Raw genomic sequence first — 20223 nt, 5'->3', positions numbered from 1 at the left:
TGGGCAACCTGTGCATTAACATCTGGAAATATGGAAAAACAAAATTAAGTGCACCAATATCTCAGACCAGCTGAAATGAAACAAAACTTAGATCCTCTCCGATCCCATCCAAAACTCAACGACCGGTACCTTGAAGTGACTATTAGACAGGCAAGAAGAGAAGGAAAGAAAAGGTTACTGACTTGGTGCTCTTGACAAAGCATCCGTGATGACATTATCCTTCCCCTTGATATAATATCTAATGGAAAAGATTGCAGAAACAATGACCATCTCACAAGTCTTTGATTTGGGCAGCAAAAAGAATTCAAGAAGGTCAAAGGATTGTGATCTGTGAAGACAGTCAGAGGCCCTGAACCCACACAGAACCTCAAAATGCTGTAAAGACCAAATAAGAGCAAGGGTCTCTTTTTCAATGACTGAATAATTCAGCTGGTGTTTGTTAAATTTCTTAGAAAAAAAACCTCACAGGTCTTTCAATTGAAAAGTCATCCAGTTGCAAAAGGAMTCCCCCTGCACCAACATGACTGGCAACCTGGAGCTGAAAAGGCTTATTCATATCAGGAGCCAACAAGACAGGAGAATTGCACAGCATCATCTTCACATCTTCAAAAGCCTGCTGACAGACAGAGGACCAAATGTATTTCACATTGCTTTTCAGAAGGTCTGTCAGAGGTGCAACCACAGTGGAAACGTTTCTGCAGAAAGCTCTATAATATCCCACTAAACCCAAGAATTTCATGAGTTCCTTTATAGTCGTTGGTAGTGGATATTTTCCAATCGCTTCAACCTTTGCACTAACTGGACGTACTTTACCTTGACCCACTTGATGACCAAGATAAGCAACAGTCGCTCGAGCAAAGTCACATTTGGCCGGATTTACTGTCAAAAGCGCGTCCCGCAAACGGTCAAACAAAGCAGTGAGTCGTTCCATGTGAGATGACCAACTATCAGAATAGACAACAACGTCATCCAAATACACAGAACAGCCTTCTAAACACCCAACAACTTTATTCRTCAAGCGCTGAAAAGTTGCTGGCGCATTTCTCAAGCCAAAAGGCATAACATTGTATGAATATAAKCCACTTGGTGTAATAAAGGCAGAKATTTCTTGTGCCCTTTTRKTTAAAGGGACCTGCCAATAACCTTTTAGTAGGTCTATYTTACTGATGAATTTAGCATTACCAATCTGGTCAATGCAGTCATCCATAYGAGGTARAGGAWATGAATCAGGCTTAGTTATGCYATTGACTTTTCTGAAATCGGAACAAAATCTATAGGTTTTGTCTGATTTTGGTACTAGCAAGCAAGGTGAAGACCAGGTTGAACATGATGCTTGAGCGATGCCATTTTTTAACATGTAGTCAACCTCAGCATCCAGATGTTTACGTTTTTCTGGGTTAACCCTGTAAAACTGTTATGGGTTGTGCATTACCCACCTCAATATCATGTTTGATCAGGTGCGTGCAGGATGGGACATCTGCAAATAAATCAGAATGGGATTTTATCAACTGAATCAACTCAAAGCGTTGAGATTCTGGCAAATAACTTAGCACAGTATCTATGCTTTCCAATACTTCAGAATTCTTGAGTCGACCAGTTAACATGGCTGAATCTGGAACAGGCAACCCATCACCATTCCCTTCATCGCCAGCAGACGTCACCGTTTCAGCAATGCACACAGGGTGAACTTCATCCACCAAGACATTATCAGCACGAACATGATAAGGTTTCATTAGGTTGACATGAACTATTCGCCGTTTCTTCCGCCTTTCTGGAGTCGCAATGAGAGTTTTAGTCAGACAGCTGTTTCAAAACTGTGTGCGGACCAGAAAATTTGGCCTGAAATGGTGAAGTCACAACAAGAAGTAAAGCCAGTACTTGGTCACCTGAAAGAAAAACACGACGTTCAGTTTTATCATACAAACGCTTCATTTTTTCCTGTGCAGATGATAGGTTCTCTTTTAACAACTGAGTAGCAGTAAAGAGTTGGATTATGTTAAACCCATTAACATAATCCAACAGGTTTTGTGGTGGTTCAGCATCCTGACACTCATCTCTCAAAACTTTTAACAGACCACACACAGTATGACCAAACACCAATTCATTAGGGCTAAAGCCTGTACCCTCTTGTGTTACTTCTCTTGCTGCAAGTAACAACCAGGGTAGACCATCCTCCCAATCAGCATTCATCTGAACACAATGAGCACGGAGCAAAGATTTTAATGTTTGATGAAATCGTTCCAGTGCTCCTTGGCTCTGCGCATGGTATGCTGTGGATTGGTTTGCTTAATGTGCAGCTGCTGCAAAACCTGTGCAAACAAATGAGGAGAAATTAGATCCTTGGTCACTCTGAATGACTTTAGGTATCCCAAAAATACCAATAAACTGCACCAGAGCCCGCACCACAGACTTTGCAGTAAGTGTGTGCAATRGATATGCTGCTGGATACCTGGTACTTTGGCACATAAYAGTCARCAGGTACTTTGYACCTGAAYGTGAAGGGGGAAGAGGACCCACACWATCAATTAYTAARTGCKCAAACGGTTTACCAATAGCTGGAATAGGATGCAGTGGTGCCCGGTTTAGGACTTGATTGGGTTTACCAGTAAGCTGACAGGTGTGACAAGTTTTAATATAAGAAACAACATCTTTTTTCAGTCGTGGCCAAAAGAAATTCCTCAAAATGCGGTCATAGGTTTTCCTAACTCCCATGTGTCCCGATTCATCATGGGACACCTGCAAGACTAAGTCACACCATTTTAAAGGCACCACAACCTGATAAACTGGCTCCCCAATACCATTCTCACCACATGGCATCCACTTCCTTAACAATATCTTGTTTTCGACAAAGTATCCATGAGCACGGCTCTGCATCTCCTCAGCAGGTAATGCAGACTGAAATAAATGCTGCATGGTGGGGTCAGATCTTTGCTCCTGTCCCAGATCATTCTGTGAAATAGACAGAGGAATATTAGATAAACAAGAGGAAAAGCATTCATCTTTTCCAAAGTCTTCATCCTGATGTACATCATTGGATGCCTTCATTGCCTGTGGTATAGCACATGCTTGAAAAATGTCAGGGTGTGATTTTTCATTTTCATCAGGACCACTGATGATTAAAGGTACTGAAACCACAACTGGAGACCCTGGTTGATCAGGCCAGACTTTCCCTCCAGCTATATTGTTCCCCAGTATAACTGTAACACCCCTCACAGGCAGCGCTGGTCTCACACCCATCCTTACTTCTTCAAACAACGCTGAATGGAGCATGAGTTTATGTACTGGAACACAAAACACAGACATGCCCATACCCAACATAGGTATAGATAATCCAGTGTCAGACTCATCTGAAAAAGGTAAAACAGATGCCAAAATGAATTAATCGTATGCACCAGTATCTCTTAAGATAGTAGCTGGCACCTTAACGTCACTCCCAACCAAAGAAACTTGTCCTTCCAACAGAAATGGTTTGTAAGAACTCAAGTCAGGTTTTCCAGAAGATGACACTTCAGCCATTTTGTGAGGAACCTTTACAGAAACTGATGCAGCAAACGCTGCTGGTTTAACCTGAGTTCCATTTTTATTTCTGGATTTCAACAAAGCACAGTCTTTCTTCCAATAACCTTTTCTGTGACAATAATTACAAATTTTGTCAAGATCATGATTACTGCGATCCAAAAAAGAACCTCCAGAATGTGTTGAATGTCAGTTTGGAACTCTCTTTCCAACTGCGTGCTCTCCAATATCTTTATGTGCACTTCCTCTGAGATTAAAACACTTGGTGATCTCTGTAATTTAATGGTTTTGGAACAATTTAAAAACTGTTTCTCATAGTATTGCAGTGTACATTAATGAACAGAAGGTTAAAAACGGTGTCAGAAGTTGCAGTCTTGGCTGACGATTTTGTCTTGACACCATCAGTTGAAATGAATTTCCAACTCTTGCAAACTCCACATAAGTTTTGTCACCTTTTTTTCCAATTTCTAAACTTTTGTCTGTATGCTTCAGGGACTAATTCATATGCTTTCAGTATTGTAGCTTTAACCTTAGCATAATCTTGGTCATCATTCAAGCTCAACATAGAAAAAGTTTCCCAAGCACGACCAACCAAAACACACTGAAGCAAAATGATGCGGTCTGAATCAGACCAATCTCTTGTGTCTGCAACTCTTTAAACAAAGTGAAAAACGTGTCAACATCCTTTTCACTGAACTTAGGCACCAAACGCAAGTCATTTAATATATCAGTGGGTTTGCATTTTGAGTCCCCAACACAAGATTCCACAGACAATTTGCAATCTTTCACCAGATTTCTCACTTTCCAAATTTATTCTGGCTAATTCAACTTTTCCAAAGCAAGAGCCTTATCCAAATCAGCCTGCTGTCGTAAATTCTCTAAAGCCAACTCCTTTTCTTTCTCCAGTTGCATTCTCAACCTTAACATCTCTTTGTTGTTTAAAATCCAAAAGGTCAGACTTTACAACCTGAGTACCCAAATCTTCAGGTCTGGAAGGTGAAGAAAAAACACCCATCTCAATTAATTTCTCCCTTAAAATTGCTTTAACATTGTCTTTCAACCTTTTGTCACCAACACTTATTTTATAGTGTTCAGCAATTTTTACTAATTATTCTCTAGAACACTTCTCCAAAAACCCTGCTGATGGACATTTATTAAAGTCTTCCACAGACATGACTAAAGTCTTAATCACAAAACAGTGTTTCAAACTTTTAATTGCTGACAATCTGTGCAACACAAAATCAACCAACCCGAACCTCCCCTCTAATTGCCCATCAAAAACTTTCTAGCTCAACCCTAGTCTTCAGAGATCAGGGACGGTGGGTATTTATGCACTTAATACCAATAGAGTGGAAAAGGCGACAAAAAAAATCGGCAACCCCACTCCACTTCCAATCAGCACCAATTAGAGCACAGGTGTCAAACTCAAGGCCCGGGGGCCAAATCTGGCCCGCCGTAGCTTTTTATGTGGCCCTCTGGACTCCAAATTACATCAATGAGTCCTTCCAGTTTTTCACAAATCTGCAAAGATCACACAAAGTCAACACATTTCCACATTTTTGTCCTGATTTTACTGCTAATTTTCTCAAAATTGGTCAAAAACATTGAATTCGTAACTGATGCAGCAAGTGATAAAGAGTCACATTTAACATCATACATTAGCATAAATACTGTAAAAAAAAACAATTATAAATATTTCTTAATTTTCACCACAAAGTCATTTTGATTGCAAAAATAAACACTAAAATAATCACAAATCCTGGAGGAACAGTTATTTATTGATATTTTAACAGTTTTATTGGTTTTATCAATAGATTCTGGTGCAACCTGCCCTTTAAGAACATTCAGATTTTTGATTCGGCCCAAAATAAAAATGAGTTTGACACCACTGAATTAGAGAGTCCAAAGACATGGATGTTAGAAACCCAGAGGAAAAGACCTTGGGCCGTAACAAAGCTCCATTTCTAATTAATGGGTATGGAAAGAGAGAGAGAACAAGTATAATTGAATGTAATTGAACTGAGGTCCAACAGCAGCTCCTACATCATGATCCTCTTCTCCTGGAACATTGTGACCAGCATGGGACCTTCGCAGCTCTTCTTCGGTTTAATTTCTTCTTGAACACGAGGCAAGCGAATTTTCTCAGTCTTGGACTCAACCTCGCTGTAGGGACAAACTTTGAGATGCTCCGAGATGGACGGGACGTCTCTGAAGCTCCAGGCGTCCACAGGAGAGAACAGGGAGCTAAACTGCCACACCTGAAGGACAGAGGGGAAAACGGTCTGTGTCTTATTTTCAAAGGTCAGTATTTTCACTGAAGGTCCAATGTGTAAATTTATTAAAAAGTATATTTTTTATGTATATGTTAAAACTGTCAGTCACCATGTCATAAGACACATAATCTGTGAAAACATAAATCTCCTCCATGGTTATGATGAAGAAACGCTTCACTTTCAACCAAAAATGATTTGGAAAAAATTTATTTTGCCCGATTTTGTTTTTTTTTTTTTTTTTGCTTATATGAATTATTGTCATGTTGGTTATTAAAATATCGACGTTTCCACTTTACTTTACATTTTGGTCCATCTGATTATGTAATTTTTAAACATTGATAATTTGATCAGTTACTCGGTACTTGAGTAGACGTTTTACCAAATACTGTTTTACTTGAGTAATTTCTCGGACGGATACTTTTTACTTCTACTTGAGTAAAAATATGTTTTAGTAGTGCTACTCTTACTTTAGTACAATTGCTGGATACTCTACCCACCTCTGGTCGTGACAGTTTGTTAGCATCTCCATTGGTGGCTTTGCTAACTAGCTTTAGCATTCACGACAGTTTATGCTAGCAGCAGCGTAGCAGAGACCAAAGAGGAAGGCAGMGCTAAGYCCCGCCTCCTSGCTCTGATTGGTTKTTCTAGTTGRCACTGGGAGAGGGATKGTCTGTCCACAGGAWYAGCTTCGTCCTGGGTTTGCTTTTAACTCTTTGGATGTTTGGGTTACAGCTCACCCTGTGTGTCACCCTCCACTTGGCTCTCCCATGTGAGGAGCTGGTCTTCTCCCAGCGGAGCGTCACCATCCCTCTGTCCTGCAGCAGGGAGGAGCAGACCTGCCTCATGAGGCTGGACACCAGGGCCAGCTGGGACAGGGACTGGCTGTCCAGGAAGCTGGCCATGTGGCACAGCACCTCATAGGGCAGCGAGCTCAGACTGTCCTCCCCTCCTTTGGCGTGACCTCCACCCGCAGGCGGAGAAAACGGGGTGGACGGATGCAGGCCAAAGCAGCCCAGCTCCTCACTGGAAGCAGATGAAACAGTTTGGTGTATCTGCATGTTGAAGTCTGGTCGAAGAAATGATAGCTTCAGGATTATCCTGCATGTTTTAGAAACAAGCGGGGTCAGATAGTGACTTGAAATTATTAATTTGCAAATTTTGATGAGATTTTAAAAAAATGAAATTTTTGGTGGGTCACCTTGGTCACTAAAATGTTTCTATCAAATGGTATAATTAATAATAATGCTCAAAACAAAGAAAAGCTAATTACTTCAACAGTAACAGAGCTAAAATGTTTAATGGGGCAGTATTATTTAAGAGTGACTTTTTAGCTTTACACCATGTTACAATGTTAAAAAAAAAAACTTGGTGTTGCTTTGTTTTTCAGTGTTTTAGTATCTTTACTTCTAGTTATGTTCACTGTCATGTTCATTTTAATCATCTCAGGAACTGATTTCTACCAGTTTGAGTTCGTCAATTTCCACTTTTATCTCTCTGTCTGTTCACATTTCTATAATCATAATGTTGCATAAACTTGTCTGAAAACATGTTTTTCTCTCACTTGAAGTTGACGGTGGCTTCATATGTGGGAGGCCGAAACCTCCTCTGGCTGTAGGTACATCCCATGTACGCTAGGGGGCACCGCTGTTCAAAGCAGCCGTTCACACACAGCTGAATGTAGCTGAGGATGTTCCTGCACCGGCCATTTCCATCAACAAAGGCAAATAGACAGAATGCATCAGAGCTGGGTAGTAACTAGTCAGATAATTACATTTACTTGAGTAACTGTTTTGGGAAAATGTAGTTTTGCTACTTTAAATCTGCTGAAAAGTCATGTAGTAATTTTATTTTGGAGTATTACTCTTACTTGAGTAAAATTTCTGGATTTTCTACCCGTTAAAAAATCAAACAAAAGTATTTTAATTAAAATTCACCAGACACACCTGCAGTTTCTGTTAAATTTTCAGATTTTTTTTTATTGAAAGAAACTGATTTGGAAAGTTGTGTTTTGACAAATGTTATTTTTTGTTACCTTTGATCATTAAAATACCAAAATTTCCACTTGACTTAATATGATTATGTCATTTTAAATATTAAACGATTAATAATTAGATCAGTTACTCAGTACTTGAGTAGACTTTTTACCAAATTCTTTTTACTCTTGAATAATTACTTGGATGGATACTTTTTACTTCAGTGAAAATATGTTGAAGTACTTCTACTCCTACTAGAGTACAGTTTTGTGTGCTCTAAACCTATAGAAGTGCTGGTAAATCTGCTTAAATTTTTATTTTTAGGAGGGATTTATTATAATATATTTAAATGATGAGCTGATGAGGAAGACTCGCTTGAAGTGTTTTCCGTATTCCGTGCGCTGGAAGGTGTGTCCGCAGAGGACGGTGAAGGCGGAGCTGGCCTTGTTGTGCCGGCTGGTGACGCTCTCCACCTGCAGGTGCAGCTGCAGGTGCAGCTCCAGCGGTTTTCCAGCTGTCAGGTCAGCCAGCGACGTGTTCCTGTGGAAAAAGCGGACAGGAAGTTGTAGGTCTGCGTGCCTTCATCCATCCGCAGGCTGTCCGAGGACGTGCTCTCAGCGAGGAGGTGACCCCTCCGCTCCCTCTCCAGGGAGCACAGCAGGGAGGCCTGCGAGGGAAGTCAAACCCAAAGGAGAAATTTTTTAAAAAGTCAACCACACCTGCCTTTAATTTAGTTTACTGACGTCGCACTTCCGTGAACTTTGTAACGGACACCGAACTTGGTAGGTTGTTGCAATGGAGTTGCTTTGGAGACAACAATAAACTAGCCAAAGTTTAGAACTAACCACATTGCGAACTAACTTACGAACAATATAAGTATATTACAAATATTACTTGATCACAATTTTTTAGTACTCTACGTGTAATACTCAGATAAATATGTAGTATTTACCTACTGGCTGCCGAACTAGTAAAATTAGCCTGGCTATAGCTTTCATCTGCTAGCATAGACGGACATGCAAAATACTGTAATGACGCCAGCACACCACAGATGGGTTTATTAGTGAACAGAAACGAGCCACCATTTCTGAGGTCACAGCTTACACCTCTAACCAACCGTGGGCTCCCCGAACTAGCTTCCTGCTAACACACCCGAACTCCCTCCTCTTCCGGTCCTGTCCCTGCTGCTCCTCGGATCCCCCGCCCACATGACAGGTCTATCACATGTGATTGGGAGATAGCAGAGTCAGACAGGGGAAAGCTATAACTTTATACACATAACAATAAAGATCACAATGTAACATACAACAAATACACATAACCATATGGGCACCAGCCGAACTAAAACACAGAATCGTTACAATGCTTTAGTGTGTTTACAATCTTCTACGCTGCAAAACCACAAAATCTTACCAAGTATTTTTGTCTACTTTCTAGTGCAGATAGTACACTCGAAATAAGACAAAACTAACTCAGAAGTAATTTTTCAGCAATTAATCTGCTGATGGAACAAGTACTTTTTCATCATTATTAAGTTTACTTAAAACAAGCTCATATTTCTGGCTGACATGTTACTTATAAGTTTGTTTTTCTTATCTCAAGTGAACTAAGATATTTAAAAAAAAAAGAACTTTTAAAGATTTTGTGGTTTTGCAGTGTATCAGATTGTAATCATATGGGCTTCCTAAATAATTTTGCATGTTTAAAAGACCTTTCCTATCAGAAGATGACATGGAGGTCAACTCACCTGAACCTCCTCCCACACTGGCATGTCGCCTGGCGCCACACCCAGGTTGCTGGTGTCCACTGCTTGGTTTTCTCTCTTGTAGAAGCCCGGGTTACAGATGCGACGCTGTCTGGCTGTGAAGCTGGTCGGGATTTTAAACGTGCGCACAGTGATGATTTTCATCGGCTCTAGTTTTCCATACACAAAGCTCTTCTTTTTGGGTTTCCCAGTAAGAGAGGAGGAGCACGCACTGCTGGTGGATGCTGCTGCACCAGCACAGGTTGCCTCCTCCTCCTCCTTCATTGAACCAAGGCTTTTCCCTCTTCCTTTTCCTCTCGCCTGATGTCTCTACCTGCTGCAGCCGTGCCCTCGGATTCCCTGCAGCCTCCCATCTCCATGCTGAACATGCGCTCCCAGGCGTTGTAGTTCTCCAACAGACCAGCATCCACTTCTGATGCTCTGGCTACGGCCTCCCTCTCTGCTTGAGACAACACCGGCTGATTTTCTTCAAATTCCTTCTCATCCACATCTTGTTTTTCATCAGGGAAATTCACATTAACCATGTTAACTGCTTCCCATATTTTGTCCCTTGCTTCTTTTGCAGCTGCTCTCTCTGCTGCCTCCTTCTCCATGAGAGCCTGTTTCTTCTTCTCCTCCTCCTTCTTCATCTCCTCCTCCAGCCTCTGTTCTTCCCTCGCCTCCTCCTCCGCGGTCTGGATCAGCTCCGGGAACAGTTTCTTCATCTTGATGGAGTGAAACAGAGCATCCTGGTCTTGCAGAGCCATGGCCAGGTCCAAACATCCGAACCTCTCTCGTTCCCTGAGCAGGTTTTCAAACAGCTCGGTGTGCGGCTGAGAACAGGCGATGTTGGAAGGCCAGCGGTTTCACTCCATGGAGCAGCAAACCACGCTGACCGGACACACCTGCAGGTGAGCCGCCCTCGAGGAGCGGGGCAGCTGGACCGGGCAGCCGTACTCAGCGTTGAGGCACGGCACCCTCACGTTGGGGCACAGCAGCATGTGATCCTCCTCTTTGCACAGGTGAAAAACAGCTCCGCAAAGCAGACGGCAGGGAAGGAGAGCGCAGCTGCCAGAAGGCTCCACCAGAGCCCTGCAGCGCCGGCTGTAGCAGGAGTCACAGTGGAGATGCTACTGGAGAACGGTGACTCTGAGAAACAATGACACAGCAGACTGTTAGCAGCAGAGCAGGGAGTTACTAGTCACTTTTATTCATTTACATTTACTTGAGTAATTTTATTATAAAGTATCGCTCCTCTTATTTTAGTAACATTTCTGGATTTTCTACCCACTGAATGAAAAACAAACAGGTTTTAACCAAAATTCACCACACACAGACACACACTTGCAGTTTTTCTTAAAGTTTCTTAAGTTTTTCTATGGAAAGAAACTGATTTGGAAACATTTTCTTTTGCCAGATTTTGTTATTTTTTTGTTACTTGTATAAATTATTGTCATTTTCATCCTTTCACTTTTCCTGCCTGAAGTCTTAGATAATATTTAGATTTTTACAGATTCAAAACGAGATGTCCTTAAAAAATCTTGCATGAGCTTCATCTAAAGTCAAACTTTTCTGATGCAATAAACTTACAAAACATAAAACATTCTGTATTGTGAGGGCAATGATGAATACGACAGTTTTAAGACTTAAAAACAAACAGAAGACAACATCATGGTGACCATGTGCTTCTTTCATTCAAACTCTATTTTAGTATTTATCTTCAGAAGGCCAGATTTTATTTTTAATTAAAGGGAAATTCAGTAGCATGCTAAGTAAATTCAAAGTTTTTAAAAAATGTCTGCTGTAGTGGAATCAAAGTCATAGATTAGTGTTATTATTTAAGCGTTAACTCACCATCTTTAAAATGTGGCGTCTGCAGGTTTCTGTATCTGAAGCTGCAGATCTGTGGAAACAAGAAGACTCCATTACTCACCGTCTTTCAGTGCATCTGTCTCAAAATAAATATGAACCAAATCATTTTAAATAATGTTTCTGCAGAAAAAGAATAAAAAGAAATGATTAAATTGAGCTTTCAGCCTACCTACTGAATGAGCTGAGAAGAAGCTTATGCTTTTAAAAAGTGTGTCTTCACGCGTGTGTGTGTGTGCGCGTGTATGCGTGTGTGTGTGCGTGTGTTGCCCTGTGATGGACTACTGAACTGGATGGTACCAGCAACTCTTCAAGGATAACTGGGTGTAGACAATGGATGGATTTTTTTTTAAAAAAACATTAATCAAAGAAGAAAATCTATTTTTATGCACCTCTTTGGAATTGGACCCAAAAGTGCATCAGAGTGTCAAATTGCTACACAAGAACCACATATCTTCTTCCACATATTTATTTAGCCAGGGTTAAAAAGTTCCAGATGTTCCAACTGCTCGTTTTGGTTAAATGCATCCCACACTTTGCTTTGGGTGCTAAACTGGCCAATTCAGGGGTCACAGGGTGAACGATGGCCCCCGCCCCCGTTGGGGCAGCAATGATTTAGTGAGGACGCACATATGGACAGACGGTGTTACACATGTGTGTCGTCATGCATGCTTTTACTCTGGTGGTCGTCTGCTTGTGCTTTGGCCTTAAGAGTTGAAAGTGAACACACAGGGAGCGAGGTTTGGATTTCAGTTGCTTTAATCAAAACCTCATCAGCTGAGTTCAGAAGCATGACAGGAAGACCAGTCTCTGATTTTAATTCCTCCCTGGTGGGAGTCCAACAAACACTGTACGACACAGAGAAAACACACTTGTGTCTTAGTCAGTAACTGCTGCAAAATAATGAGGTCGAAAAAAAGACAAAGTGCAGAAAGATTTAGAATTCCCACGACTGTCTTTCTGTCTGGTTTCTATCCTATCTGTGCCAAAGAAAGATTTGCTGTAATCTATGTCAACCTTTTATTTATCAGACACATTTTTCTTCTGTACACACAGTATTTAAGTTTTGTATAGAACCAGTGCCAAACAGTGATTCACGGCTGATTGGGATCCACAATCCGTCTTTGAGCGCTGACAAGGACAAGGAGCAACAGGGTGCCGTTCACACAACACTGATGTCAAATGCTGTTTGGAAGTGATCCATAACATTTGTTGGAGCGATGCAGATGTCCCAGATGGGTGATGCCTGGCCCACAGAAATTACAGGAGGCTAAAAGTGAAGTTTGCTTACAGGCAGCTTTGTGATGTGAATCCATCCACTTGAGTGTTTGAGGTTTCAAGAATCCTCCCTGGATGAGACTTGCACGCAGATCAAATTAGTATAAACAATAAACTTTTAGATTCACAGTTTATCTTCACTTTTCTTCTGTTTGTCTGCATTTAGCTGCTATGTAACTGCAAAACACAATCTGAGTTTAGTCTCAAATTGAGGAATGTAGTAGCTACAAGAGTATGTCCAACAAAATGAATAAATATGCAGCTATGACTACGACATTGTTGGTAATGTGAGTAGTAAAATAAAATTACATCTGGTGCTTAATTTTAAAAGCACACAAAATAATAACAGTCATTAAAAAGACAAACTCTAAGGTCTGGCAGTTCGCTTTATAGTGATGCTTATAAAGGCTTGAAATTAAAACAAATATATTGGAAAAGCATGATAAAACTGAACTGCAAAAAAATATTTTGGTTCTGATTTAAAGAAGCCAACAGTCGAGGAAATCTTATTTATTCCCTGACATTATGGAAACAGTCACTCAGTGACTGTAAGGGAATGTTTTCACTTGTGGTCATGTGGTGGCTCAAGAATAGAAAGCTTTGTCATCAACACACATATGGAAAATAATTTGAATATTTTATAGTCTGAGCTGGGGGAAGCATATGGATGTTGAATAAACAGTGTCTGAAAATTGAGCCCTGAGGAACCCCACAAGCTACTTTATTGGTTCTCTCAGAATAATCCAAACTAGGAGGAATAGCAAGTAATCCTGTGAAATCAAAGAGTTTGGAAGTTTAAAGGTTCATTTATTATAACTGGGGTTTCTGGTTACTCCAGGTTATTTGACTGCTTAACAATGATAAAAGCACTTTGTGATGTTTTGTGCAGCTGAACAAATAAAATCCTTCATTTCCACATTTGCCAGTGTTCCCCACTTTGCTTCCTTCTTCCCTCTTAACCGTCTTTATGGCGGCGCTCCTGTTTGAGCCTGTAAACACATGCGCTTATTTGTGATTGAGTGGAAGACTTCAATCACGCCTAAAAAAATCCTTTCACCAAAGCGTTATTGGGCGCTTGCCCTGTGAATCAGTGAGTTACGACTTGACAAATATTGACACAGCTCCTCTTGGTGACGAAACAAGCAGCTCCAGCAGATGCACAAACAAGTCATAGCCCATTATGGGTGTGAAATGCAGAAGGAGGGGTGAGGATGAGTGAGCTCACACTTCGACCTTCCTAAGACCCACCGCAGAGCCAGCACAACGTACAAGCAAGCCAGGTCACAGCTGAGGGCCCTCAAAGTGTCAGGGGCCTTCCAAGAACACTTGACAACCAATGAAAGCTAGATTCTTCTTTCAGCTTAACTTAAATCTATATTATTAGTGGTTGCAGGAGGGAGATAAGCTTAACTGGATGTGACCACAAAATGAAATTCAGCTGAAGGCTCTTTACAGTTTGGGCCTTGCTCTGTCACAGCTGGTTATTCATTTGGAAAACACCAGAATTCAATATTAACAATCAGTATCCATTAAGAAGATTGTATTTATTTACCACTTGCTCCTTAAATCTATTTCTGAATTATTTCATCTTTATATAGTTGGTTATAATGCTTTAATTTAAACATTGCTGTAACTTGGTTTCACTCATTATCCCAGGTTTGTTTGTGCTAGCGTTATGTTGCTAACACACTTTAAATAAAGTGTTAGCTTCATTTAAAGCTAACACTTCCAAACAATTAGATGGATATAAATGTTTCTGTTGTTTCAAGGCACATTTCTGGTGAATTATTTGTTTCTTTTTACTCACCATAGTTTGTCCTTGATGCATGGGCATGGCCGCCCCAGCACTTCCTGTTTAAATGGCTGTATGACGTCACTGATTACATCACAGGGTTCTACCAAATGGGAGAGGGAAAGGGTTTTTTTTTGTATTGTATTGTTCGTTTTCTTTGAAGTAACCTTTTGAGTCGTCATATATTAGATGTTTTATTTTGCAGACTATTTATTTATGTAAATGAATTTGAAAATTAGAGTCATAATCTTATTCCTGTTTCTTTGTTTAGATTTTGTTGTTTGATTTCATCTGTTTTATCGTTGTATGCTTTATGAAGTGCAGGTATGTTGCTGATTTGAAGTAAAACCAGTAAGATTTTGGCTACTGGAGCTGGATGTCACAAATTAAAGGTGCTAAGCAATAAGATCCACCAGCAGAATGTGGAGCTGGCTGCTGATCCTGCTTTCTTTGCTGCACTATCTCACACGTCATAAAATGTGTTCTTTTATAGACAGAGTACAAGTTTTACCTAAAAATTTTTTTTTAATTTATAAAAAATAAATAGGGGTCTTTCTGTGCATGTGCATGTGTGGGTTCTCTCTGGGTATCCCAGCTTCCACAGTCCAAACACACGACTGTTGGGTCAATCGGTGTGTTTATGCTTCTCATAAATAAGAATAAGGGATAAGTGGTAAACTCACTTAACCACGTTGTCACACTTAATCGTCTGTGTTGTCTGGTAATAAACTTGCAATCTTGCCAGTTTTTAATTTGATCTTTTTTAAACTTTAGCTCTAAATTTAGGCAAATATAGCAATTATTACCAAATAAAATAATTCACTTCCTTCTTTTTAAATGGAAGTTCTTTATGTGCACCGCAAATATGCTGCGTCACTGGCAATGTCACCATGCCTGTATTCATCATGCATTGTGTTCTGCTGACACAAACCAACACACCCTTCTCTTTACAAACTGGTGCCAAGTTGGTTTATAACATAAACAGAACAACCGTCACCCCAGGGAACACCAAGAGGAGCTCCAAACATGACCTGAAGGTTGGGTCTCCAGAGAGCAGCAGCCCTGGTGCACAGAGGGGCTGGACTGCGGGTGGACTTCATACCGTAGAGGGATTGGAAACCTCCCCTCTGTCTGCTTTGCTAAAAGTTCCCACAGCAATAAAACAAGTAAATGAGAAAGGCAGATTAACAGATGCTGGTGGGCAGTTTGTGTTTTAGCCTCTTGTGCTGGAAGAGTTGGCGCTCCATGACCCAGTTGGCTGCATTGCTTTGTCTTACCTGAGCAGACAGCCATTATTGTCTGTAATTTTCATTTAAGTATAAAGTATTATCTGTTTGCCTGCATTGCATGACTCATTGAAGAGTGTGTTGTGAGATTGACTCTGTGATTTAAGACTAAACATCCTGAACCTGAACCTGGCTGCTCACAGGTTTCTTGCTAGGAGGAAGTCAGATCATCTTTGCCGTGTAAGTTATGAGTGCACTAAATCTTTAGAAATCCCCTTTACGCATGGCCCCAAATTTTCTGCCCATCACATTACACCGACATGCAGAAAGCACTCCGCAGTCACTCCAGAAGGGTGGTAGAATGATAACAACATAGGGAGGAATAAAAGAAAAAAACTCCCTCACACATGTGGTGAAGCTATATAAGAGTGAGGGAAGGATAGCAACTTTTCAACTGAAATATATGGAGCAGGGCCACAGGTTACTATAGCATTTTATTACACAACTGATCACTTTAGTTCTGCTTCCTGCTGGGAGATGTGAGACAGATCCCGCTAAAGGTACCAGTGCCAGGAAGAGACAGACGAACAGCTCTTACTGTGCCAATCAGATATCTCAGACTAGTTTCAGTCTGAAATATCTTAGGTGCTTTCCTCTAATCTAATTTTCCCAATCTCAATCATTTAAAACAAAACTGAAACTCATCCCTGGTAAGAATCTAAAAATTTTCAGAACTATCATAATTTGTAAAAACATCACCATCTTTAGAACAGCAGAAAACCCAAAACTCTGGGTCACTTTTAACTAAAGTTCTGATGCCAGAAGGAAAACGCATTTAGTTATAATGATAACATCAAACTGGAAGTCTGTAATGGCGTGTCAGCTCCTGACAGGCTTTCTAAATCTTCTCAGTCTGTGTCATTTGTTTTGTGATTCTGTCACTGCTGTTTGTATAGACAAGTGACAAATTAAAGGGAAAAGCTGAACATTTCCCTCACTATGAGGTAAAGTTAGCTGGAGTCACAGTTATGCTGAGCAACACTCACTCTGCCAACACCAGAACATGTCAATCATGAGAGACAAACAAGCTGGAAGCAGGTAAATGACGATGAAAAGGTTTTCTTATAACCACAAAACTCCAAGCAGACAAAGTCCAGAGCAGAAGAAGGAAAATGAGAAAAGCAGGGATCCTACACTGCAAAAAGCAAACTGCCAAGTATTTTTGACCTAGTTTCTAGTGCATAATATTTTCGTACACTTGAAATAAAACAAAGCAAACAAGTTACTGTTCAGTTAGATAGCAACTTGTTTTAAGCCAATAATTTATTAATATTGATGAAAACATACTAGTTCCACTGGCAGATTATTTCCCCTACGACATGGGAAAAATGTCTTGGTGTTGAATTATTTATAGTTTATTGGCCTTAAACATTTTATGATCAGTATTTTATGTCCTCAAAATCAGTCATCTTTTCTGTGATTATTTATTTACTAATAACTGGTGGTTAAAACATATGGATTTATTCTTTGCTTCTTAAGATGACAGTTAGAGTCTTCATAAAACTACTGTCTTGTTCCTCTAGCTAAAAGTTCAGATGTAGCCGTTGTTAGCAGTGCTAGGCTAACACTTTGGTTAGATATGATTCTTTGATAATTCCACTTGTATTTTATTGCAGCTCCAGTTAATCACGTGGTTCTGCTTCTTAGACATACGCATGTATAGTGAATTTAATGTCAGATTTTTTTATTCACACTCCACCACTGAGCAATTTGTACATTTAAGCACAGTAGATCACATGACATAAACAGGAAGGTGCAGCAGTCAGGACTGTCTCTCTTGTACAGTAAATGTCATGAAAAGGGTTAAACAGACTGTGAATGTTTAGGGAAACTCCAAATTCTTGTGAATTAAAATGACATTTTTTCATGTCCAACACTTAAGTGAATAACACTATGATTGGGACAGACACAAAATTAAAGACAAGATCCCAACAACATCCAGGAATTGAGTTCAATTCAGGGCTCTAAAAGCGACCAGTCTGGACCCTGATCCCGTCCTGAGAACCACACTGGGACATTGGCATCAACACATTTACATATCATTTAAAAAAATAAATAAAAACTCTGCACCTCACACACCTGTATGATGAGAACATTTTTGGGATTTTCTTGCTGCTACCTTCAGTTGCAAACACAAGTTACTTTTGTTGTAGACGTGGCTCCAAAAAGCAAAAAAAGAGTCACATTTCCCAGTTTAGCTGTTATCTTCCTAATCTTCCTTGAAACTGTACATGATTATGTTTCTCTTCATCTGAAGTTGTAGATACCAGTTCCATTAAGAGGAGGATGATTTTTTTTTACTATCAACTGGAGGCTGTGTTAACATTTTATTTGTAAATCTTGGTTTGAATTGAGGTTAAAGATTCTAAACACATAAAATTCTCCTATATTATCCCCACTGAGACAAATCTTGTAGAAGTTTGAGATTTATCTTCAGATTTCCAGAGCTAATTTCATTTTTACGTGTAGCGATTTGCAAATGTCTAATTCTCAAATATGCACAGCCTTAGAGAAGATTGTTGTTTTTATTGCTTAAATCTATCACTGACTGTCAGTGTTCTTGATCCACTACGAAAATATCAGCAATAAAAGTTGCAAAGGGATCTGTGAGACCTTGCGCTTTACTGGGCCAAGTACATCTGACGTATAAATCAGTCAAACCTTAAATCGGTGCCATAAAACGTTTGTCTCGCAGTGGGATCAACTCAGTGATGGACCCTGACAGGAGTATGTGGAATAAAAGGGAAGCAACACGCGATAGCCTGGAAATCATTATGCAAAAGAGGATTCTCTCTCTCTGCTCCAGTTTCCTTAAAGCGATGTAGTCCCAGCAGCCCCAGAAGGCCATAAACAGGTTTGGAGAGCATTTTTCAGGGATGTCTGAGATTTGTGTGTCCAAACAGAGGACACACAAACACACATTCAGAGCACATCCACCAAAACCTTTAAAATGATTAGAAGAGGAGATATTTTAAAGATCTGGTGATTCCTAAATTGTAATATTCTTCTTCAAGTGGTTGCCATGGGTGAGGTAAAGTTGGCTACATAGTCAGAACATAAGGCAAACAATTTTTTCCCCTTAATCCCAGGTTCCTCAGTGTGACATACATTTGTCTCCATACTGCAGCCTGTCTTGGTTCAGCCAATGCCTGAGCTGGAAATAAAAGAAAGCAGGTAAACAAGCTTTCAAGGAATAAAATGAAACAAAGGCCAGACACCTGGTTACTTCCTGTTTGAAAAGATCTGTGGCAGAAAGATGAAAGTTCTGCATGGTGGGCCTCTCGGAGTTTCTTTTCCACAGCTGCTGTTTGACATTTCAGTTCAGGATAAGCTTATAAACTTGTCCTGAGATTAATTTTGTTTTGAGCTTGGTATTTTATAAATAAACTCTATAAATAAACTGGATTGAATTACATTTTCTAAAAAAGGGGGGAGATAAGAAGGCAACAGCATGAGGAGTGGTTTGGATAGTTATCTGCATGTAATCCAATTTTTGTCCTCAAACCCCCACAGATTCTTTCTTTTATCTCCTCACATTTTCATCTGGATGTTCTGAACCTCATCTAAACAAAAACGCCCTCAGGTTGGCTTCAACATTTTTGTTTTTCTGTGTGTTGTGAAGCTGACCAGTAGCTGTAATTCTTCCCATGTTTCAGATAATGATTGCTAAACCTCATATTTGGAGAAGTTGTTAGTCAGCGTGTGGGAACCACGCATACAGAATCCTACTGAAGGACCACAAAAGGTCATAGGACACAGCAGCAGCAAGTATAAAAAAGGAGATGATGATGATTATAAGTGATCTGTAAAAACATGCAATAATCCTAAAACCCTAAGCAAACTTTCTCTAAATGAGCCCATGAACTTGCAGCAGGAAGCAGGTGACAACAGGTGGATTCTGACCTGATGTTTGGATGAAAGCCTCTTCACAAACTCCCCTCAGATTGTGTTGTTTATGCAGCTCCTTTAAAAGTTCAGCTGTCTGAAACTGTTTCTACCTCTTCGGTCTAAATCTATTGATTGGTTTGATGTTTGCCTTTGTTTTCAGGTTCTTAGGTTCAATGGGTTCGTTGGTTTTTATTATCACAAAGTCTTTTTGGTTTGTTGTTCAAATTTACTACAAACATATTGGGGTATTTTTAAAGTGTACACAGACTGATAATCTGATATGTTTGAACCTAATCACCTCTGTTGTTTATAAAAAAACTTGACATATTTCACTTAGAATCAAAACATTGAGATCAATGTTTCGGGATGTGTTTGGATGTTGGAGGCTGGCAACAGTTATGAGATGAATAATTTAGACAAGAAGATAGACAAATGAACCATCAATGTTGATGCTGAAAGTGTTAAGAATGTTCCCAGTAATTTTAATGAAGCCTAGGCGAAAATTCAGCCTGGAAGACTATTATATTCATCCCACCTGCCCAAACAAGATGTCGTCCTGCACCTCGATTCCAACCAATCGACGATGGTCTCCTCCTCCAATCAT

The 20223-nt window shown here is 40.1% G+C and overlaps 1 pseudogene; it reads right to left on the bottom strand.

The window, feature by feature from the left end:
• Window positions 1-5338: 5338 nt before the first annotated feature.
• LOC103475399 (F-box only protein 40-like) lies at window positions 5339-20223 on the bottom strand (annotated as a pseudogene).

This window comes from Poecilia reticulata, linkage group LG14 (genome assembly GCF_000633615.1).
Source record: "Poecilia reticulata strain Guanapo linkage group LG14, Guppy_female_1.0+MT, whole genome shotgun sequence".
Lineage (NCBI taxonomy): Eukaryota > Metazoa > Chordata > Actinopteri > Cyprinodontiformes > Poeciliidae > Poecilia > Poecilia reticulata.
This window is presented reverse-complemented; position numbering and strand designations above follow the sequence as displayed.